Genomic DNA, 24,154 nt, shown 5'->3' on the forward strand with positions numbered 1-24,154 from the left:
TGGCAGCTGTCTTATACCAAGCCGGACTATTGACCCATCTAGTTTAGTATTGCCTACACGGACAGGCAGCAGCTCTCCAGGGTTTCTCCCAGTCCTACCTGGAGATGCCCTGGGATTGAACCTTGGACCTTCTGCATGCCATAGATTTATATTACATGTTGCATTTATATCTCACCTTTTCCTCCATTGAGATTAAGGTGGAGTACAAGGCTCATCCCTCCATGTTTAATCTCCACAACAACCCTGTGAGGTAGGCTTTGCTGAGAAGCAGTGAGTGGCCCAAGGTTGCCCAGGTTGAACATCATGGCTGAGCAGGGATTTGAACCCTGGTCCCTCAGGTCCTCATCCGACACTCTAACCACTACACCACTCTGCCACCGAGCTGCCTCAGAGTCACCTAATGGAGTAAATGAGGGCAAATAAACCCAAGCCCAATTCTGATGGGTCAGAGATGCTGTGTGTTTAAGGTGATGCTCAATTTGTTCCATACGGGTTGCAATCTTTCTGAAGATGAGGTTTACAGTCTTACAGGTGCTCATGGAGGAAGTTGACCCTGGACTACACAGCTGCAAATAAAACATTTTAAGGTGAATATGCAAATGTGACACTAGATGGCGACAGTGAGCTATGTAAAATTCAATGTATTTTTCAAAACATTTTTTAAAGCAATTTTACGGTGTTTTTTATATGTGTGTAGATTCCACCCCTTTGTGGGGGGGGGTGACTTCCATGTTTTAGACTGCAAATGCCATAATGGCTTTATACAAGCCTATGGCGCTGCCACACTTGGAATACATTTTTGGCAATCTGTCACGGGTGCTTTGGTTGAGATTCCTGCATGGTAGTGGGTTGGGCTGGATGACCCCTGGGGGTCCCTTCCAACCCTGCAATTCTGTGATTCTACAACTGTGTCTCATTCTGATTGCTGCCCCTCGAAAAGGCAATAGTGGTGCTGAAAAGGGATCTGAAAATGGCACTGGGGTGGAGCAACTCTCTTAGGAGGAAAGGTTGCATTTGGGGGTTTTTAGTGGGGGGGGACCAGTAGTGATGTATGGAAGTGAGAGCTGGACCATAAAGAAGGCTGATCGCCAAAGAATTGATGCTTTTGAATTCTGGTGCTGGAGGAGACTCTTGAGAGTCCCATGGACTGCAAGAAGATCAAACACATCCTTTCTGAATGAAATCAGCCCTGAGTGCTCACTGGAAGGACAGATCCTGAAGCTGAGGCTCCAAGACTTTGGCCACCTCATGAGAAGAGAAGACTGCCTGGAAAAGACCCTGATGTTGGGAAAGATGGAGGGCAGAAGGAGAAGGGGACGACAGAGGACGAGATGGTGGGACAGTCTGACCATGAGTCTGACCAAACTGCGGGAGGCAGTGGAAGACAGGAGTGCCTGGCGTGCTGTGGTCCAGGGGGTCACGAAGAGTCGGATACGACTAAATGACTAAACAACAACAGGGAGGATGGGGAAAGTGAGTGATTCCCTTTAGACGCCTGATGGAGATGTAAAATTACCCACAGTGTGGAGAAAGTGGTTGAAAGATTCTCCCCCCCCCCCCAAATGGAACCCAGGACCATTCAGTGACGCTGAGGAGATTCAGGACTGGCAAAAGGGTAGGATTTATTCATCGAGCACGTAGTGAACTATGGAGTTTGCAGTCAGAGCTTGCACAGCTTTAAAAAAGGGATCAGACACATTAACGGAGGAGAAAGCTATCAGTTCCTAGGGGATAGAAATTCAACAAATAATAAACAAATTAATGTGTGCAGGCAGACTGTCAGCTGAGCGTAGAGTGGCCTTCCTGAAGAAATTAGGGTGTGCATTACAGTGGTACCTTGGGTTATATACACTTCAGGTTACATACACTTCAGGTTACAGACTCCGCTAACCCAGAAATAGTACCTCGGGTTAAGAACTTTGCTTCAGGATGAGAACAGAAATCGTGCGGAGGCAGCGGGAGGCCCCATTAGCTAAAGTGGTACCTCAGGTTAAGAACAGTTTCAGGTTAAGAACGGACCTCTGGAACGAATTAAGTACTTAACCCGAGGTACCACTGTATTTTTAAGGGGTACAGGGTACGTCTTGCTTGGTGTGCGGCTTCACAACCCCCAAAGCTTCTCAGATGAAAATAGTAACACTTGTGTATTCACAGCATTCCTAGCCTGACTGACTGAGACAGCCCTGCCCCTTCTTCACCACACATTGCCGCAGGCTGTTCTCGGCTTGCTGTATCTACACTGTATGTGTTTATTTGCTCTGCAATGCTTCGGAAGCAGACTGTGCTAGTAAACTGGTATAATAAACTCATATTTAAATAATAAAATCAGGGGCGCTTAATGGAATGCAAGCTCACAGCCAGGTTTATCCCAAAGCGTGTATATGCGCCATACATTTAAAGCACATGGCTTCGCTGCAAAGAAACTGGGGAACTGTAGTTTTCATCTTATCAGAGCTACAATTCCCAACACCCTTTTAAAAACTACAGCAGTTCCTGGGACTTTGGGGCATGTGCTTTAAGGAATATTCTTTGTAAAAAACCCAACAACAACTGTAACCCGCCCATCTGACTGGGTTGCCCCAGCCAAATAAGAGTCATTTTCTCATCAGGAACCTGAAAATAGAGGTGGATCTGGCAAATTTGGACAGTTTGATGCTGTTCCAAGGGAGACTGGTGATCGCCCGGCTGCCGGATGGTGGCTAGAGCCAGCTGGGGGCCTGTCTGATGCCCCCATCTCCCCGGCAGTATCCCAACACATAGAAGCTCACCTATGGGCCATCGCTGCCACGCTGCCATGTTTCATTGGCACAAAGCATTTGCGGGTAGGGAGTGCAGCAATTCTGTCTTCCTCAAGCTGAAGGTTGGTGTTATGTACTGAAGTTCTCACCCTGGGCCAGCAGGGGGATACTGTAGATAGTTTTCACTCAGGTCCACATATGCAAATAGGGGATTGAAAGTGACGTTCAGTGATTGGCTAGTTACAGAAAGTTGCTACTGTAGTGTTGTAGTGGAGCTCTATATAACCAGGCTGGCTGAACTCTTCAGTTCAGTTCTGTTCTGGCCTGTGAATAAACAAGAGCTGTTTTGAAGAATCGCTGTGTCGTCTGATATGTTCACCCACAACTTAACAGTTGGCTTCCTTGGTTTCCTGCCCAAGGCTTCCTCCAGTTGCTCCCCATACCCCAAAATGTAAGTCTTTAAATGGTCCTGGCTTCCTCCAAATTGTTCTGGGAGCTTTAGTTTGCAAAGGGCACTGAGAGTTGTTAAGAGACCGCCCCATACCCTCCAACATTTCTCCGATTAAAATAGAGACATCCAAACAAAGAGCAAGACGGGGTCAAATCAGAAACCGGGATGGCTTCTGTCAATTTGGGACTCTTGGAGGCTCTGCCATCTTCCCCATGCCCCTCACAGAGCTACGATTTCCAGAGCGGCTTAACAACCAAATCCCTCTTCCTGAGGAACGCTGGGAATTATAGCTCTGTGTGGAGAATAGGAAGTCTCCTCAGCTCTCTTAACAAACTACAGCTCCCAGAATTCTTTGCGGGAAGCCATGCCTATTTGAAGTGGCACCTCAGCGCTTTAAAAGCATGGTCGGTCTGTGGCCTTCGCGCCGTTACTCATAACATAAGCCTGTCTCCTTTCATAGCATGAACGTCCTTGCGCCAAAGACTTGTTTTGAGCATGTGTGTGATTGTGGTTGTTTAGTTTTAACCATCAGCTTGAGAGCTGAACTCAAGGGAAGAGAACAATGTGTGTCTGGTGGGCCAGCAACTAGAGGAATCCTACCTTGATCTTTTCCTATGTTCGTCTGGATAACTTTATATATTGGCACGTGATTATTGCTTCTTCTTTTTTCCACAAAGCAATAAAAATCTTTGCGCACCTTCTCAAGCGACAAGACATTATGAATAGGACCCTTTGGAACAGCCCAGGCTTTCAAGAGCTCAGTCTTCCCTCTTTTTCATCTTCCTTAGATCCTGACCCAAAAAGGTTTTAAGGCTTTTTTTTGCTTTTTGGCTTCTTCATAGGCTGGTGGGGCCTCGGAACGAATTGACAATGGCTCTTCTATGAACATTTTTTTGATCTCTCAACCAACTTGGTTTCCCTCTCGTTTTTAAAAACACACACATGCATGCAATGGAGCCAAGCCTGCCAGATGTCTGGATCTTAAGCAATCAGCTGTCTTCTCCTCTCGCTCACTTTCTGCAGGACATTCTTCCAGCTGTGGAATATAATACCGTTTCTTGGAACAGGCTCAGACAGCTTGTAATGGACAATGTTGGCCACTGAACCTTCCTAGCGTTCAGGTTCTCCCAAGGCTTTGTTAACACCACGGTTTGTGCAACAGAGTTATACACCTGGCAGTATCATGTATCCACAGGAGGAGTGACCGCTGGGAGGAGCGCCGAGGGAAGAAATGCCTTGGTGCATCTGCAGCAGCACAGCCGGACGCCTTTATCTGCCCTGGCTGCAACAAAACATGTCTCTCCCACATCAGTCTTTGCAGTCACAGCAGGTGCTGTAACTCTTCAACTGTTTGACCTCACCCCCAAAGGCACACTCTTCCATTGTCTCCCGAGACAGACACATGTCAACCAGTATACAGGCCTGCAGTTTTTTCTCCTATTCTAAGGGAAGGTAGGGAATGAAACTGGAGGCTGAGTTCTGCCTAAGGGGAAAGACTAAAGTTAGTTCATTGTGTCTGGGAGGGGGCACTTTAAAAATAATAATAGCAGATTTGAATTGCTCACACCCAAATACTGTACATATATTTTATGAGACTGAAGAAACTGGCAAAAATTAGGTTTCACTCCCTAAAATGAGTCAGAACATTGGTTCATTTTGCCCAGGACAGTGGTACCTCAGGTTAAGAACTTAATTTGTTCTGGAGGTCCTGAAACTGTTCTTAACCTGAGGTACCACTTTAGCTAATGGGGCCTCCTGCTGCCGCCGCGCCGCCAGAGCACGATTTCTGTTCTCCTCCTGAAGCAAAGTTCTTAACCCGAGGTACTATTTCTGGGTTAGCAGAGTCTGCAACCTGAAGCATCTGTAACCTGAAGTACCACTGTACTTGCCAACACTGACTGGCAGCTGCTCTGCAAGGCTTCAGGGCCTGTCGTTGCCTTTTCTGGAGACACCCAGGATCGAACCTGGAACTTCCTCCATGAAAAGCAGGTGCTCTGGAAAGGCACCCAAGAAAGCCTGCTGGAGCCCCTGCTTCAAGGCTCTACCCTCAGCGTCTTACACAGGCTCTGCAGCAGCCTTCTCCAAGCTGGTGCCCTCCTGGTGCAACTGGATAACAATTCCCCAGCCCCTCAGGGTTCAGCGCTGGGTCTCAACCTGGCCAGCCTTGTCAAGGGATATGCTCTGTTCTTATCAATATTTGGCATTGCCAAGTGTAGCCTCCCCCGAGTCTCTCCAAGGGGCTGCCAGGGGAACTGCTCCCCACTGATTTCCCCAGCCACTCTCAGCAGTAACAGTTTTGTCTCAAGGCTATGATTCATTGTTAAAGCCAAGCCGGCCGTTTAAAAACCACCCAGGGAGCAATTAAGGAGCATTTCTACAGGCACATCAAAAACTTGCCTTTTTCCCTTTCTTTTTTTTGCAAAAAAACCGCAGTGTTAGTGAACAGCTTTGAAATTGACAATATCAAATGAGGGAAGTGGTATGATGATGGATCCATCATTAAAAATAAATCACTATAGGCAAATCTTACAATAGACAGAATAGCCCCCTCAAAAGCGACTGTTTGAGTTAAGTAGAAGGAATAGCCCCGGGACAAGATCTCTGGAATTCTGAAATATGCAGAAGATCTGTCTGCATGGCATGCATAGGATTCCATTGTCGGTTTTTAAAGAGGGAGATTTCCTTTGGGAACATTGGTGCCTGCTTTTGGAATCCTCCGCATCCCTCTTTCTCATCAGTGAATCCACCTGAATACTCAGGGTATTGTGAATGAACACAGTTTCCCGTCCTAACTGAGATCAGGTAAACCTGGAAATGAAGTCCAACTACTGACCGTAGTTCAGGTGTTCAAAGCACTTCCTTTGGGGAATGCAATAGCAGGGCAGGTATTCGGAATGCAAAAGGCCCAGGGTTCAAATCCAGGTTGCACCGAGGAAGACCCTCGCCTGGAGAGCTGCTGCCAGTCAGTGCCAGCAGTAGTGAGCTAGATGGACCAATGGTCTGATCCAGTGTATGCTTACAACCATCCTTGCAACACCTTCAGAAGGTGGGCGAGCATTTATCACGCCCATATCTCAGGTAGCTGAGTCTGAGAGTGCCTTGCTAAAGACTGCCTAATGAAATCACGGCAGACGTGAAATTCCCACTAGGTCCTTCCTGGTTCATAGCTCAGTCTTTTAACCATTGCCCTTCCTCAGCCTTCACGACATTTGTTCAAATGCAGCACTTACTTCCCTTGCCCCTGCATTTCGTTGTTGTTGTTGTTGTTGTTGTTGTTGTTGTTGTTGTTGTTGTTATTTAGTTGTTTAGTCGTGCCCGTCTCTTTGTGACCCCATGGACCAGAACACGCCAGGCACTTCTGTCTTCCACTGCCTCCCGCAGTTTGGTCAAACTCATGGTGATAGCTTCGAGAACACTGTCCCACCATCTCGTCCTCTGTCGTCCCCTTCTCCTTGTGCCCTCCATCTTTCCCAACATCAGGGTCTTTTCCAGGGAGTCTTCTCTTCTCATGAGGTGGCCAAAGTATTGGAGCCTCAGCTTCACGATCTGTCCTTCCAATGAGCACTCAGGGCTGATTTCCTTCAGAATGGATCGGTTTGATCTTCTTGCAGTCCATGGGACTCTCAAGAGTCTCCTCCAGCACCATAATTCAAAAGCACCCATTCTTTGGCGATCAGCCTGCTTTATGGTCCAGCTCTCACTTCCATACATCATTACTGGGAAAACCATAGCTTTAACTATACGGACCTTTGTTGGCAAGGTGATGTCTCTGCTTTTTAAGAAGCTGTCTAGGTTTGTCATTGCTTTTCTCCCAAGAAGCAGGCGTCTTTTAATTTCGTGACTGCTGTCACCATCTGCAGTGATCATGGAGTCCAATAAAGTAAATTCTCTCACTGCCTCCATTTCTTCCCCTTCTATTTGCCAGGAGGTGATGGGACCAGTGGCCATGATCTTTGGTTTTTTGAAGTTGAGCTTCAGACCGTATTTTGCACTCTCCTCTTTCACCCTCATTAAAAGGTTCTTTAATTTCTCCTCACTTTCTGCCATCAAGGTTGTGTCATCTGCATATCTGAGGTTGTTGATATTTCTTCCGGCAATCTTAATTCCGGCTAGGGATTCATCCAGCCCAGCCTTTCGCATGAAGAATTCGCATTTCCTTATCCAGTGTCAAGCTGGAGTCGATCGCAAATTTCTCAGGACAGGGGCTGTTTGTCTGTGTTGCCCTGTGCAGTGACAGGGTTGCGTTACCAATGATAGCAGCAATGGTTTTAATTTTTATTTCATGTTGCATTCTGCTCTGGTCTCCGCTTGAAGAAGAAGAGGGGAGAACGAGTTGGTTGTAAGAAAAAGCCACCTCAGAAAATTGTGAAATCATAGAAGCACAGAGTGTGATCTAGTCTGACCCGCTGCAATGCAGGAATGATCAGGGATTGAATTCGCAACCTTTGCATTATCAGCACCATTCTCTAACCAACTGAGCTATCCAGGCTGAACCCCCACTTACCTGCCGTTTTTTCTTTTAAATTGCAAAGCCGCAAATGGTGTCCCTTTTCCCTCAAAGAGGAGTCTCTCCATTACTTGGTTTGCCCTTTCTCTTGCCCCTTTCGCAAACCTACAAATCTCCTTTTCCAAAGCAACCCAGCATGAAATTTGTCTTCTTTACACTTTGGATTCTGATGCTGATGGCTCCCTTCCAACTCTTAAGATTCTATGTATACCTGAAGCAGCGTCTCCACCCCCATCGTTCTACCCGGACCCTGAGGTCCAGCGCCGAGGGCCTTCTGGCGGTTCCCTCACTGCGAGAAGCCAAGTTACAGGAAACCAGGCAGAGGGCCTTCTCGGTAGTGGCACCTGCCCTGTGGAACGCCCTCCCACCAGATGTCAAAGAGAAAAATAACTACCAAACTTTTAGAAGACATCTGAAGACAGCCCTGTTTAGGGAAGCTTTTAATGTTTAATAGGTTATTGTATTTTAGTGTTTTGTTGGAAGCCGTCCAGAGTGGCTGGGGAAACCCAGCCAGATGGGCGGGGTATAAATAAATTATTATTATTATTATTATTATTATTATTATTATTATTTGATTCTGTGATCTCAGACTGCCTGACTCCTGGGTGGGTTCTGTGTAATGAATTAATGCTGAGAGCCTCCCATCACCTTCCTGGATGTATACATGTTATCACTGCTCCCCTCTCCCCATTGTCATTTCCCATGGTGCCATTGCGCCCCCCTCCCCTCTCCCCTCCGGGCATCTTAAATACACGTCTAATTATTGACGATCCTTTTCGCCGCAGACCAACAAGTGCACCAGGGCGCCCTGAGATTTAAATTCCATTTAATGCTCGCTGCGCCCAGCTAATAAAACCATGTCGGGCAAGGGCTTCAATTAGCCAGCGTATCATCCGAGGCTTTCAAGTGGCTTAATGACGGCGGAGGTTGAAGAATGTGACACCCGGCGGTGTCACTGCTTTCAGCCTCTGCTCGGTGGGTGCTTTGGGATGAAAGGTTAGTCATGTGTACCAGATGCTAAGCAACGTCTTCCATTATTCATGGGTGTCAAACAGGGAAAGGAACATTTCTGGGCTCCCTGTCGCTCAGTGGTGTACACACACACACGCACACATGCACATTGAACCGCCGGGGCCATTAATACACATCACTCCCAAGGGTGCTGACACTAATGATTCCGTAGCGCATGATTCCATTGACTCGGCTCCCGTGCGAAAGAACAGGCCGTCTTCATAATACGTCCTCCACAGGGCACCCCAGGGAGCCATAAATTTCCCAGCAGTCCTGAGGCGCTTGGTTTTGTTGGTTTTCTTGTCTCGGGGTCCCATTGTTTCAGCAGGCCTGGACAATGTCAAGATGATATTTCACTCTGGGGCAGCAGTTGGGTACCAACTTGGTCCAGGCAGAAGGGGTGAGCACCATTCAGCCCAACAGGAGCGGCTCTCAAGTAAAGATGTATGGGATCTGGCGGCACTTATAGGAAAAGAGAGGAGGGGTTCAGGAGTGTGTCATGGTAGATTCAGGATATGAGAAACATGTTCAGACTTAACCTGAAAAAAGGAAAACCACACAAACACTGGGGGTGCCCCCTGCCTATATTGTTCTAGACAACTGCCCCAAACTTCCCTGTTTTGGTTTTTCAGTTGGTGCCAGCCCTAGATATGTAATTTTAGTTACCTATAGTTGCTTTAAAAAATAATAAAAAAAGATTTTATCTGCACTTTAAGGATGATTATTTCTGAAGATTTGCTTTTTAGTTGGTCTGTGGGTTTTAGCTCCGTGTTTAGCTACACTTTCATTTGCATACCACTTGACCAAGCTCTCTATAAATCTTCTAATCAAATGGATTAAAAAAATAATAAAGCAGCTTCTCATGATTGATACCCTCTTGGGCTCCCGTGGAAGGGTGGGGGAGAAACCAGTTGGTGAGAGCGTGGTGCAGATAACTCCAAGGTTGCCGGTTTGAACCCTGCATAGAAGGAGGGCTGGACTTGATGACCTCAGGGTCATTCCAACTCTACAATTCTATGATTCTATAAAGTAGTAGTAGATTTCTGTGCAGTGCAATCCTGTGCATGTCTACTCAGAATTAAGTCCCCATTGAATTCAGTGAGACTTACTCATGGGTAAGTATGCAAAGACTGAAGCCTTAGTTGGCAAAAAAAAAAAAAAATTGTTACTGGAAATGTTTGTGTTGAAGATGCTGTTATTGATTTTTATTTTATTTTAAAGCTTTTTCTTTTCTTTTGCAGGGCTCCTTGAGCTGTCCACAGTGGCACAGAAATGTTTCCAAGGCAATTCTCTTTCAAACCAGTCATTATGACGGAGGGTTAGTATGGTTTGGCCGTGGTCAGAGGCTACGCCTTGATAGCTCATTCAAAGCACATTCCCCAACCGCAAAGAATTCTGGGTGCTGTAGTTTGTTAAGAGTTGCTGGGAATCGCAAGTCTGCAAGGGGTAAACTAAAGTGCCCAGAATCCTTCGAGGGAAATAATGTACTTTGAATATGCCTTCAAGGTTTGGTGCGTATAGAGCCCGGCATCAGAAGAACCAGGATCCAAATGCCCACCATTGCTTGGGTGGCACTGGGCTTGCCCATCTCTTTCTAAAGGCACACACTGCAGTCATCTTGCTGAAGTGATGAGGCTCTGCATCTGGTCACTTCCTGGAATTGCTGCGAACTCTAGACACTGCGCTGGAAGAAAGGTGGAATGCCAGTGTAATCAACAAATAAATAACCTACCTCAAAGGGTTGTTGTGAGCATATAAAGAAAAACAGTCCTCCTTTCTGGCATCATGGAACCCAAGGTATCATACGCGTGATTCCCAAACAGTCTCGCATCCAAGCACTGATCCAACCCAATCCTGCTCAGCTTTATTAGCAAATGTACTTTCAGAGCATCCCCAGGATCCAACGTGGAATATAAATGCAAAAAAATGTAGTATAAGCACCAACAATTGGGAAACAGTGGCCTGCGAGCGCTCCAGTTGGAGAACAGCCTTTACCAAAGGTGTCCTGGGCTTTAAAGAGACTCGAACTCAGGACGCAAGGGAGAAATATGCTAAAAGGAAGGCATGCTTGGCAAATCCACACCATGATCAACTCCCACCCGGGAACCAATGTCCCCACTGTGGAAGGACGTGTGGATCCAGAATTGGCCTTCACAGTCACTTACGGACTCATTGTTAAAACCGTGTTTATGGAAGACAATCTTACTCGGCCATGAGTGATCGCCAGAGAAGAAGAAGATAAATGTATACAACCGACAAATAAAACAGCCTGCCTCACAGGCCTGCAGTGATGATTTAATAAAGCCCCGATGCACCACCCTGAACCACAAGGGACAAATGGATGGATGAGTTTTGCAACGATGGGAGGATGTATGAATTGGCGTTAAGGACAGCTTGTTCCGTCCCTCACAGCTGTGTTTAGATGACGCTCTTGTGTGCAGTTTCCTTCTTCACGCTGCAATATAATTCTCATCCGGATGGCGCAGGGTTTTTGCTGCGGTGTGTTCAAGACACTGCCGCAACTCAGTGTCTCCGATCAGGTGCACAAGCGACGTTTGTGCTGGGAATGGCAAACTCCCTGGAGTTCAACATCCTAAGGGCTGCTATGAGCTGTGCTGATAAGAAAGTGATACTCACGAAAGCACCCGCCTCCAGAAAGGTGAGGCTGCCTGATTGCTGTGGCATCTAGCAAGTTTCACACCATCAGCACTCTCTGATCTGCTAGTCGATGTCACTTTGAAACCACAGGTATAGTAGCTATTGTGGGCGAGGTGCAATTGCCTTGGGGGCAATCAGGAGGAAAATGGGCACCCAAAATCATGACATAATCAGGGATGCAATCTAATTAAGGAAATTGTAGCTGGTTCATCATAAGAGTTTCACAGCACAATCTTATACACGCTTACCCAGAGGCAGGCCTCGCTGTATTCAGTGGGGCTTTCTGTATAATAAAGTAGGGCTGAGCTTCACAGCGGAGGATCTGCATTGCATACAGGAGGGAATGCCCCATACCTGAAACCCTAGAGCATGGGTAGGCAAACTAAGGCCCAGGGGCCGGATCTGGCCCAATCACCTTCTAAATCTGGCCCGTGGACAGTCTGGGAATCAGCGTGTTTTTACATGAGTAGAAGGTGTCCTTTTATTTAAAATGCATCTCTGGGTTATTTGTGGGGCACAGGAATTCATTCATCTCCCCCCAAAACAATATAGACCGGCCCCCCACAAGGTCTGAGGGACAGTGGACCGGCCCCCTGCTGAAAAAGTTTGCTGACCCCTGCAGAGAGTCACTACTAGCCTGTGAAGCCCATACTGAACTAAGATGGACTGTGAAGAATCCAGTACAGTGGTTCCTCGGGTTAACATCAGGGACTTTTCCAGGAAGTCTTCTCTTCTCATGGGGTGGCCAAAGTATTGGAGCCTCAGCTTCAGGATCTGTCCTTCCAGTGAGCACTCAGGGCTGATTTCCTTCAGAATGGATAGGTTTGATCTTCTTACAGTCCATGGGACTCTCAAGAGTCTCCTCCAGCAATGGCTCCCCTTCATGGATTACTGCTTTGCCGTGGCGAAGGGGCTTGTATAACTCAGAGAAGCTATGAGCTATGCTGTGCAGGGCCACCCAAGATGGACAGGTCATAGTAGAGAGTTTTGACCAAAAGTGATCCACCTGGAACAGGAACCGGCAAGTCACTCCAGTATCCCTGCCAAGAAAACTCCATGGAGAAAGACAACAGGCAATACTTAGAAACTAATAAATATTCAGAAGGTTAGGGTGGAAGCCAGTGTGGGGTCGTGGTTAGAGTGTCAAACTAGGACCTGGGAGACTAGGGTTCCAATTCCCACTTGGCCATGAAGTTCGCTGGGTGACCTTGGGCCAGTCATTGCCTCTCAGCCTAACCTACCTCACAGGGTTGTTGTGGGGGATTAAATGAGGTGGGAGGAGAATCCCATGTACCACCTTGATCTCCTGGGTTGGGGAAGTGGGCTATAAACGCAATTGATAGATAAATAAGAATCATTTGTGCTCACTCAGGTCTTAATTCCTGGAGGGGACGGCACAGGACTGAGAGCCTGCTCAGGGTGTACAAATGAGCAATTAAACCACTAATAGATTCCGCAGTCCCTGTCCGTTGTTCCCTGATTTGGATGCACATTCATATTTCCCTGGATGAGAAGCATTTAATTGGGGAGAGTTTCGGCATTGCAGTTTATAGACCCAGGAGTGCTACCGAGCCTAAAGATGGACTTGGCATGAATAGTGAAAGTATATATGCCAGTAACCTTACCTCAAAGTGCAGGCCAGAGTTAGAGGCTGCCTTAAGGCCTGATTGCACTTCTGTTAATGACCTCCTGATTAGCAACCTTATAATTGGTTTGCTTTTTTTTTTTAATAGCAGGCTGGGTTGGGAGGGGAAGATAAACCATCAGCCCCACAGCTGGGACCACATTTAAGCCTCCTGTCTCCAGCCATTGTCTTGGTAGAAAATACCCTGTCCTCTCTAGGGCTGCCAAAAAACGGACAAAAAATTTGTTGAGCAAATCTCAAGAAGAGATAAATGGATTTTTAAGGAAATTGGCCGAAATATCAACACTTCTGACATCGGCCCGGGTTTCCCAGGGCATTTCACTATTTTACTGATATTGCACTCGGATGCTATTTCCATCAGACAAATCCAGGATATGTCTGGGAAATCTTGGACGTACAGTAGCCCTACCGTCTTCCCAAAGCAGCACTAGGGAAAAATCTCCCTTTGGAGCCGCTAAGTGGTAATAGTAATGAAATTGCTGTTCAGTGCAATCCTGTGTGTGTCTACTCAGAAGTAAGTCCCCACTGAGTTCCGTGAGACTTACTCATGGGTAAGTATGCAAAGGGTGAAGCCGTAGTTGTCAGAAGCTGATGTCACTGACTCAAGTTCATCCATTTTGAAGTAATTGAACTAAACCTTTTTAATTGGATTTTGAATAAATGTGCAATTCATTGTTACTGCTTTGAATTTGATTGTGCTATTATCTTTCTTAGTGGGCTGTGCAAACCACTCTTCTGAAAAATGCTTTTTACAGGCTAGGGTAGGGGTCACTGGGGATGAGTTTATGGAACCGAGAAGTTTTTAATATGTAACGCTGTACTGTTTTTAACACTGATTGGGAGCCGCCCAGAGTAGCTGGGGAAACTCAGCCAGATGGGCGGGGTATAAATAATAAATTATTATTATTATTATTATTATTATTATTATTATTATTATTATTATTATTATTATAGAAGGCAGTAGCCTGAAAAAGTTTGGGAACCATTGGACTAGACAATAGTGAGAAACATGGCCTGCTCAGTTTAAGGCAGCTTCGTAGGTTCCCATGAAGTTAAATCCAGCATAAATCCAGGAAGAAGAGATAACATGACTGCAAAGAAATTAAAAGTGAAAGCAGAATTTAAGTTTGAAAGGACATGGGGAAATGTGGGAAGACTAGAACCTTCTATCACATGGAATGGTTATGGGAAGCAATAAACATCTTTTGGGACATTAGCACAATTACCGGTACTCCACAGTCAGTTCTTTGTACCCTGAAATTAGCTCCGCTAAGTACTTTTGATGGGCAGAACAGAGACCTACTACACTGAGTGTGTTGCTTTTCTATCTGAGGAATGAGACAACTAAAGGTAAAAGGTAAAGGTACCCCTGCCCGTACGGGCCAGTCTTGACAGACTCTGGGGTTGTGCGCCCATCTCACTCAAGAGGCCGGGGGCCAGCGCTGTCCGCAGACACTTCCGGGTCACGTGGCCAGCGTGACAAAGCTGCATCTGGCGAGCCAGCACAGCACACGGAACGCCGTTTACCTTCCCGCCAGTAAGGTGCTGGTTTTAACCTTTAAAGCCCTATACGGCCTAGGACCCTCGTACCTACGGGACCGCCTCTCCTGGTATGCCCCACAGAGAAACTTACGGTCGTCAAATAAAAACATCTTGAAGGTCCCAGGCCACAGAGAAGTTAGGCTGGCCTCAACCAGAGCCAGGGCTTTTTCGGCTGTGGCTCCGACCTGGTGGAACACTCTGTCCCAAGAGACTAGGGCCCTGCGGGACTTGACATCTTTCCGCAGGGCCTGCAAGACAGAGCTGTTCCACCAGGCCTTTGGCCAGGGCACAGCCTGACTCCCTCCCTCGGCAATCTTCGCGGAGCTCTGGCCCAATGGTGGCCAGTGGCTTGAATTTAATTAATTTTATAATGAATGATTTTAGAGTGTTGTTTGTGTTGTACTTTTGTATTGTTTTATTGTTGTTAGCCGCCCTGAGCCCGGCTTCGGCTGGGGAGGGCGGGATATAAATAAAATTTATTATTATTATTATTATTATTATTAAGCGGTCCCTATTTATCTACTTGCACCCGGGGGTGCTTTCGAACTGCTAGGTTGGCAGGCGCTGGGACCGAACGACGGGAGCGCACCCCGCCGCGGGGATTCGAACCGCCGACCTTTCGATCGGCAAGCCCTAGGGACTGAGGCTTTTACCCACAGCGCCACCCGCATCCAATGAGACAACTACCTGCATGCAATTCATTCGGTCGGTCAGACTGTTCCTGTAGAAAGAAGGATGAGATCAGGCAGACGCAAAATGCACTTTGGGGCCCACATATGGCAAGCAGGGTTGGTGATGGAACTGGAACTGCCCACTCCTCCCCTGCCTGCCACAGCTGAAGTGTCTTTCTCCAGCGCTACTTTCAGAACTCTTTTCCTTACTTGGACTGCACATCCAAACTCCACAGAACTGGCGTGAGGAAAGGGAGGCTTGGAGGTCACCCGCAGAATTGCATTGTAGGTGCCAGCTCATCTCTCGTGAAACTGTTCGCCTCAGGCTTCTGCTATGCTGCCTGTTTAACATATCCCCCTTCCCACTCCCGAAAGGCTTTCGTAAAACAAAAGCAATTATCAGAACCTAGCTACCTCTGTGGCTTCGCCTTGAAATGAGCCCAATTAATTTCCATGCATTTTACAGTAATGTATGCATTAGAGATGACAGCTTGCTATGTGGCACACCCCCCCCCCCTTTCTTAGAAAAGCCTGCCTCTGCCTTTTAATTAAAACAGGGATTTCATTTCATTTTCTTTCTTTCTTTCTTTCTTTCTTTCTTTCTTTCTTTCTTTCTTTCTTATTTGGAGAAGTTCTTCAATGAAGCCACCCACAGAGCGCACGGCCCCTCTGGGGGGCACCGGAGTGTCACAGCCATTTAAGGAGGGGGAAGAGAAAAAAGAAAAGGAAAAGCCATTCCATCCAATAATTAGTGTCATCCCAAATTCATATTTATGCTGCTAATTGCAGGGCTAAGTGAATCTGCAGTTTAGCCACAGAAGAATCAGCCTAAGTAAACACAGAAGCAACCCCAGCACACACAGATGTGCTTCTGTCTCGAAAATCTGCATGCTAATTACTGTTTGCAGTCTTCATAATCCCCCCACCCCTTTGATTACACCAATACAAAAGGATACAGCAAATAACACTTCACAGGATGTTTTTTTTTTTTTTTTAAGGTTAGTAAGTGGAAAGGATGACAAATAGCCAGCACCATTTGTGCATTTTCTCCCTATGCATAAGAATTCCCTTCCTGGGTTTTTCCTCTGGGGTTTATTTACTTATTGCATTTCTATTAGGGCGATCGATATATATATATCGAAGAGTCGGACATGACTAAATGACTAAACAACAACAACAACAAATTTATATTTGTTCCTTTCCCCACAATAACCCTGCGAGGTAGGTTAAGCAGAGAGTGAGTGACTAGCCTGAGTTTCATGGTGGGTCCCCCCCCCCCCACGAAAAGGAAAGCAAAGCAAAGTGAAAATGTGCAAAGGGCAGGCAGGACCAGTAATTCAAGAAAGGCTAAGAAAAAGCCATGCCTAGTGTATGAATACTGCTACGATGAAGGCATTTTCTGAACATTCTCGCTGCATGGTGCTGATAACGCCAAGGTTGCAGGTTCGATCCTTGTATGGGACAACTGCATATTCCTGCATTTCAGGGGGTTGGACTAGATGATCCTCAGGGTCCCGTCCAACTCTCCAGTTCTATGAAATGAGAAATAAAAAGTCACCAAGCTCTGGCAATAGACCTTTGTCAATACTATGGCAATAGTGAAGCTATGAGCCTACATCACAATCATCATCACAAAGCGCATTCACAAGCCAGGTGACCAAATGTGGCTTTCAGTAGTAAAAGGGGTGTGTGCCCATTATTTCACCATCTTGGGCAATCTCAGCTATGAAAGACCTGCTCCCTGCCTTGCAGGACTTTTCCCAGCTGCCCTGGGAGGGCGGAGCTCGGACTGACTCCAGCTGCAAAAGCTGAGCCTCCTGAAGAGACTTTTGGGCTGGGGGATTGCTTGAAGTTTTTTGTTGGAGTGGCGGTGGGGGGTTGTTGCTATTATTGATATTAATTATATTGATATTAATTATTTGCGGGAGGTAGTGGAGGACAGAGGTGCCTGGCGTGCTCTGGTCCATGGGGTCACGAAGAGTCGGACACGACTAAACGACTAAACAACAACAACAACAACAACAAATTATTTGTATCTTTATATTGTATCTTATATTGTATTGTATATTTCTATTGTATCTTTATATTGTATTGTGGGACGTGGGTGGCGCTGTGGGTTCAACCACAGAGCCTAGGACTTGCTGATCAGAAGGTCGGCGGTTCAAATCCCTGCAACGGGGTGAGCTCCCATCGCTCGGCCCCTGCTCCTGCCAACCTAGCAGTTCGAAAGCACATCAAAGTGCAAGTAGATAAATAGGTACCGCTCTGGCGGGAAGGTAAATGCCGTTTTCGTGCGCTGCTCTGGTTCGCCAGAAGCAGCTTAGTCATGCTGTCCACATGACCCGGGCTCCCTTGGCCAATAAAGCGAGATGAGCGCCGCAGCCCCAGAGTCGTCCGCGACTGGACCTAATGGTCAGGGGTCCCTTTACCTTTACCTATTGTATCTTAATATGATTTGTGTGGAAATTGTTTCAGTTGGGTTGCATACTTTTTGATGTTTAATTTGTTGTTTATGACTACCGCTGCTGTGTTTGCAATGATGTAAAGTTTTTCATGTTGCAAGCCACCTTGAACGTGGATTGAGCTATGGAAAGCCCCATAGAAACGCAGCGAAGGCTCATGCCCAGGTAAAAGATACTAAATGAAGGCATGTGGAATGCATGGCAATAACATTTAGAATCTCAGCGTTGCAGAGAGTTCAGTCCTCATCAGAGACCAGGAGCAAAAGCAGGATGTTGAAGGAGAAGCAAGACATTTTTCTCAAAAAAGAGAGAGGCCAGTTTAGACTTCTTAAGTAGAAAAAAACAAGTTTGCTGATTGTAATTGCTGGTGCTTTCCTGGGCTTGAGCAAAACAAAGTAGGAGACTCACTCACACAGTTCTGCACACAAGTTCACTTCATTTCTATAATTTTAGTAAGATGGCAGCTTTTGGTTTGGGGAAAATCTCAGAACAATAGTGCAAGACCACCCCCCCCAAATGTTGGGTCGTGCCATTGCTCACGATGATTCAGTCGCTTCGGAAGGTGCAAGTCAAAAAGCATTGGAATATGGAGACTTTCTCTCTGTGTGTGTCTGGTTTGATCTGCTTGATGCTGATTCACACATGCAAGTGTGTCCAGCAAGCCTGTCTCAGCCATCCCTTTGCATCCCTCGGCCACAAAAGCGGATGCACAGTGGAAAAAACCCTTCTTGAGGTGGGCAGTATGTGATGTTTCATGACAATAGATAGGGATTAATTGGTTTAGCAATGTCTGGAAGGCCATTCCTGAGCTTTGAAGCAAAATGAAATGCATTCCAGAGTGCTGAGTGACGACTGGGGGAGAGCGGGTGTTTTTCTTTTTTTCTTTTCCTGTAGAGCATCCCCCCCCTCCCTTGTTCCACATCTGGTCCTCATAAAACAGCAACAAGCAAAACGCTGAAGATCCGATTTCCTCCATCAGCTGAGTGGTCATGAGATTCCAATAGAGCCGGGTGGGAGGGAGGCTGTTCTCTTTGGGAAAGAGTCAAACTGGCTCTCTCTCTCTGTGTGTGCAGTGAGATGACTTTTCCACTAATGCCTTTGTCTTCATTCCTCTTTCATTGTCACGGTCTTCCTAATCATGATGTAGGTGAAGAGAAACTTCAGTGGGGAGGATAGGAGAGGTGCCTAGGAGAGGGGTATACCTGCATTGCAGGAATGACTCTTAGGGTCTGAAGGAGCGTCTCCACCCCCATCGTTCTACCCGGACACTGAGGTCCAGTGAGTGCTGAGGGCCTTCTGGCGGTTCCCTCCCTGTGAGAAGCCACGTTACAGGGAACCAGGCAGAGGGCCTTCTCGGTAGTGGCGCCCGCCCTGTGGAACGCCCTCGCACCAGATGTCAAAGAGAACAAACTACCAGACTTTTAGACGACATCTAAAGGCAGCCCTGTTTAAAGGTAAAGGGACCCCTGACCATTAGGTCCAGTCGTGGCCGACTCTGGGGTTGCGGCGCTCATCTTGCTTTATTGGCCGAGGGAGCCGGCGTACAGCTTCCGGGTCATGTGGCCAGCATGACTAAGCTGCTTCTGGCGAACCAGAGCAGTGCACGGAAACGCCGTTTGCCTTCCTGCCGGAGCAGTCCCTATTTATCTACTTGCACTTTGACGTGCTTTGGAACTGCTAGGTTGGCAGGAGCTGGGACTGCTTAATAGGAGCTCACCCCGTCGCGGGGATTTGAACCGCCGACCTTCTGATTGGCAAGTCCTAGGCTCTGTGGTTTAACCCATAGTGCCACCCAAAGCTTTTAATGTTTGAGGCATTACTGTATTTTAATATTGTGTTGGAAGCCGCCCAGAGTGGCTGGGGAAGCCCAGCCAGATGGGCAGGGTATAAATAAATTATTATTATTATTATTATTATTATTATTATTATTATTATTATTACTCTACAATAAGTGCAAATACTGCAATGTAATGCAAATGGCATGGGACAAAAGGCTCAGAAAAGGGCAGACAACATTATCAAGGGATAGAGCAGCTCCCCTAGGAAGAAAGACTGCAGCACTTGAGACGTTTTCGCTTAGAGGGAAGGTGAATAAGAAGTGACACAATGAACGTTTCTAAAATAATGCAGAAAGAGAGTGAAAACTTCCCACCTCTCTCTCGTAACATTAAAACTCATGGATGTCCACTGAAGCAGAATCTTGGAAGATTCAGGGCAGAAAGACTTTTTCACACAGCGCATGGCGAAACCATGGAACTCACTAGCTTCGTAAGTGTGCGACCCCGAAATTTTGTTTGGTCCAGCCAGTCGAAACTTCCTGTTTCTCCCGGGCTGGGGCATCCTTCCTTTTGCATGGGGCTGGAGGTGGGTGTGACGTTACCTGTCCAGGTAGCAAAAGGGCAAGTCAGGCAGCACACTTTCTCTCTCTTTGACATCCTCCGTTGTTGGAGCAGCCTTTTAGCTAGAAATGCTCTGTTGGCTCTCAGCCAACAGAGGACACTGGGATTATCCCCATATGGGATAGATCCACATGGATATAATTTGTAACTAATTCTGCCTTCAGGGATCCAACTGTGAACTGATGATGTGAGTAAACTTCTTTTATATACTTTACACAAGATTGTGGCGTGTTTATTATTTTAAGAGGGATATAAGGGAACTTACCAGGGATCTAATATTGAGAGGCTTAAACAAGCCTGCAACCAGCTATCTGCTGTGTGTCTAAAAGGGGAATGTAAAACTCTGCTAAGTTATAGAACTTGCTAGCACAAGTTAGGAAGGATATTAATAAACGATATATCCTCTCCTACCTCCCTGAACATTCCCACAAAAGGCGACTACAGTGGTACCTTGGGTTACATAAGCTTCAGGTTACATACGCTTCAGGTTACAGACTCTGCTAACCCAGAAATAGTGCTTCAGGTTAAGAACTTTGCTTCAGGATGAGAACAGAAATCGTGCTCTGGCGGCGTGACTGCAGCAGGAGGCCCCATTAGCTAAAGTGCTGCTTCAGGTTAAGAACAGTTTCAGGTTAAGAACGGACCTCTGGAACAAATTCAGTACTTAACCCGAGGTACCACTGTATGGGGTTGCGGTGCTCATCTCTCTTTTCAGGCCGAGGGAGCCGGCGTTTGTCCACAGACAGCTTTCCAGGTCATGTGGCCAGCATGACTAAACCACTTCTGGTGCAACGGGACACCGTGACAGAAACCAGAGCGCATGGAAACACTGTTTACCTTCCTACCACAGTGGTACCTGTTTATCTACTTGCACTGGCACGCTTTCAAACTGTTAGGCTGGCAGGAGCTAGAATAGAGCAACAGGAGCTCACTCCGTCGCGGGGATTCTAACCGCTGATCTTCTGATTGGCAAGCCGAAGAGGCTCAGTGGTTTAGACCACAGCACCACACGCAAGCTGTGTGCCATTGAGGGTTCTGCTTGCAGAGGAGTCCATCAACGTACACTCCAGTGCTCTGGTTGCCCTTTCTGTCTTCTACCAAATGGGATGCAATGTGGTATTCTGCAGTGCAGGAGCTTGGATGCACAGAACTTGGGGGGGTGGGCCTGGCAGGTGTAATCCGGATACAAAACTCATCTGTTATGCAGATTTAAAGAGAGTCTCGGAGCTGGTGATTATGCAGAATCATCCATAAAATGCTGACCATCAGAAAGGAATGGGGTGGGGCAAATGAGGAGTTCTCTGCTCTTGAAATTCCTTTCCCCTGCAACCTCCCCGGCTCTGCACAGCTGGGCTAACAGGAAAGATGGTTCGCATTACTAGAAAGGATTGCAAGCGGGGGTGGGGACAGCAACACACATTTTAGGCAATCTGAACCCATCCTTTAGAAAAGCACTGCGGGTTTAAAACAGACACCAAAGAACAGTAACTTGAGAAACTCAGCCTAAAGGGCAAATCCATTATTAAAAAACCAATCTATTAACCTATATACCTATTAGCAAAGTCAAAGCCGGATTTGGGATAATAATAGCCTGCTAGGAACTTTCCTCTGGTTACAGGGATACGGATGGGGATTGTATTAAAAGGATGCAAATGATTCGGGTAATTGACTCCCCAAACCAGATAAAATTTGACAAGAGAGAAAAGCAGGGCCACGAAATAAACACAGACGGCACTTTTTGAAACTTTTGGCTGCACTTTCTTGAAACCAGACGTTCCCAGCCATTGGCTGTGCAGGTGAGTCACAAGGGAATGTTTATGAACATGCCATGTGCTCATGAGTTATCTTTTTGAAGTGTCAGTCCATTAGGTGCGTTTCTCGGGGGAGGGGGGAATTGCAGGAAATGGAGGACGAGGCAATATCACAACTGGAGTCAGTAGACTGTGACTCATTCATTCATTCATTATTTTCTGCATTTATATCCCACCTTTTCCCCTCTACTCCTGCCGGGAGCTCAAGGTTCAAGTATATGGTACTCCCCGCCTCATTTAATCCCCGCAACAGTCCTGCGAGGTAGGTTAGGCTGAGAAGCAGTGATTAGCCCCCAAGGTCACCCAGCGAGTTTCATGGCAGAGTGGGGATTCGAACCCTGGTCTCCCAGGTCCTGGTCTGGGAGCCCAGGGTTCAAACATATTGGATTGTAGAACTGATAAATTAACTGACTGACATAAACCAGCTATAAGGTAAAGGTAAAGGGACCCCTGACCATTAGGTCCAGTCGTGGCCGACTGTGGGGTTGCGGCGCTCATCTCGCTTTATTGGCCGAGGGAGCCGGCGTACAGCTTCCGGGTCATGTGGCCAGCATGACTAAGCCACTTCTGGCGAACCAGAGCAGTGCACGGAAATGCCGTTTACCTTCCCGCCGGAGCGGTACCTATTTATCTACTTGCACTTTGACGTGCTTTCAAACTGCTAGGTTGGCAGGAGCAGGGACCGAGCAACGGGAGCTCACCATGTCGTGCGGATTCGAACCGCTGACCTTCTGATCAGCAAGTCCTAGGCTCTGTGGTTTAACCCACAGTGCCACCCACGTCCCTTTAAACCAGCTATATTAACTGATTAATTTGGCTGATTAACATATTATACCCCTTTTAAATGTGTTTTTGTGGGGGGGTTATTGGCATGTGATTTTTTTTTGTTCTTGTTTTTATGATGAATTTTGTGTTTTTATTATGCATTTTTATGTTATGAACCGCCCTGAGATCTATGGATGAAGGGTGGAATACAAATGTAATAAATAATTTCAAAAGGACAGCTTCCTTTTTAAAAAAAAAATTAAAATGGTGTCGTGGTTAAGAGCGGTAGACTCATAACCTGGGAAACCGGGTTCGCTTCCCTGCTCCTCCACCTGCAGCTGCTGGGTGACCTTGGGCCAGTCACACTTCTCTGAAGTCTCTCAGCCCCACTCGCCTCACAGAGTGTTTGTTGTGGGGGAGGAAGGGAAAGGAGAATGTTAGTGATAAAGCGGGATATCAAATCCAAACTCCTCCTTTTCTTTTTCTTTTTCTTCTTCTTCTGATTAAAGTTTTTTTGTGTTCCAAACCAAACAGATAAATTCAAGACAGCTTCTTATTACGTTTATTCCTATCAATATTGGCAGAATGCGAGCTCTTTTAGATTCTGGACATTTTCAGATTTTGATTTTTGAAATTCAGTTTGTGGGGAGGGGTTCTTGAAAGCAGGATGGCTCTGAATATCAGTTGTTGGGAATTGCAGGTGGGCTGAGAGTGTAAAAGGCAAAAAGGTAAAGGACCCCTGGACGGTTAAGTCCAGTCAAAGGTGGCAACAGGAGACCGTGACGGAAACCAGAACGCACTCACTGGCATGCTTTTGAACTGCTACGTTGGCAGGAGCTGATTGGCAAGCCCAAGAGGCTCAGTGGCTTAGACCGCAGTGCCACCCGCATCCCTGTAGGCAGAGTGTGTAGGTTTCGCACAAGCATCTATTTGGCCACTGTGATACAAGGATGCCGGACCAAATAGACCCTTGGCCTGATCCAAACAATGGATCTATTTTAAATGCTTGGGACCAGTTGATAAGCAATTTGTAGACAGCCTCAGAGGAATCGTGGACCAGAACCTGAGGAAGGATTGCATACAATGGTTTGAGGTAGACGAATCAATGGTCTGCCAAATCCATGCACCCACCAACTTCTGTTTAAAATCCTCCACTGAAGGAGGGGCCAACACCTTCCAAGTCTATTCTGCTGTCAAACTCCTCTTACCATCAGAAAGGTCTTCCAAATATTTATCCATTACTGTAATTTGGCTTCCAGCCTTCCCCCTTGCAGTGCCTTGATTTCACGGAATCATGGAGTTGGAAAAGACCATGAGGATGATTATTATTATTTATTGAATTTATATACTGCCCTATTGCAGGGGGTTTGCTCATCTAGTCCAGCCCACTGTGAAGTGGGAATCTTTTGCCCGATATGGGATTCGAACCCACAACCCTGAGATTAGGAGTCCCATGATGCTATACAGACTTGAGTGCTGCCACGCTTGGGCAGG

This window comes from Podarcis raffonei, chromosome 1 (assembly GCF_027172205.1).
Source record: "Podarcis raffonei isolate rPodRaf1 chromosome 1, rPodRaf1.pri, whole genome shotgun sequence".
Taxonomy (NCBI): Eukaryota; Metazoa; Chordata; class Lepidosauria; order Squamata; family Lacertidae; genus Podarcis; species Podarcis raffonei.